This window comes from Carassius carassius, chromosome 19 (genome assembly GCF_963082965.1).
Source record: "Carassius carassius chromosome 19, fCarCar2.1, whole genome shotgun sequence".
Taxonomy (NCBI): Eukaryota; Metazoa; Chordata; class Actinopteri; order Cypriniformes; family Cyprinidae; genus Carassius; species Carassius carassius.
The window spans coordinates 4,881,977-4,882,936 of NC_081773.1; positions in this window are offsets into that span (position 1 = coordinate 4,881,977).

A 960-nucleotide genomic window follows, 5' to 3' on the forward strand; every position below is an offset into this window, starting at 1 on the left:
ATTATACATGCCACATGCAACAATGTTCCAAAAAATACTATGGTATTAACATTGTGTTTTTGGACACACCGGAGTAGGCTACCATGTAAATATCATGATACATGAATTGAATCATTCTACTGTATATGAACCATGGTGTATTACCATCTGATACTGTATCCTACCATCACTTTTTTTGAGGGGTATTAAAATATTCAGTTAGATGAAGTGGGCACAACAGTACAATCCCATTCAATGTAAAGCTGACTGACAGACATCAGATCTACACTTCCTTTTCTTACCCGAGTATGACTGTTTAAATAGTTGCCATGGTGAGAATGGAGTGTTGTCAACCAACAACACCACACCCACATTTGCTCTCTCTCAAATCTAATGCTGGTTTGCCTAAAGCGTTCATACCACTGATCTATCATAGATACCTAGCCATCAGTGTATTTATATTCTGGGTTGAAATCAAACCAAAGTACACAAAGATGTACAAGACAAGAAATAAGCCTTCTCCCACTGGCCAGTGTGTGATAATACACAGAAAACCCAGTCGTTCAAATTAAGGATAGCGAAATTAAGGACTGCAAATTAGGAAAATGAAACTCTTTGTAAGGACATGCCTCAGTGTCAAAGGTCAAGCCTCCTCAAGGCTCGGGTGCTTAAGCGAGTTAAAAATTTGTTTAACAAGTTCTGATGCTCTAGAAATAAACTCTGCCTGACATCACACAACTAAGAACCTTCATAAGCACTTAAATAATAACTCATCATTTTATATATTAAAATAATATGAAATAATCTGAATAACAAAAATAAAAAACAAGGAGTAAATTTAAATGTATATTTATAAAAAAAGAAAAAGAAAAACAGAGTTCAAGTCAAAGAGATTAAATTAAGTAAATGACGGTAAAAAATGAAACTGTCAATTGTGAGGACTGCAAAGAAATATGATGCAATTTTATGCATATAAAATGC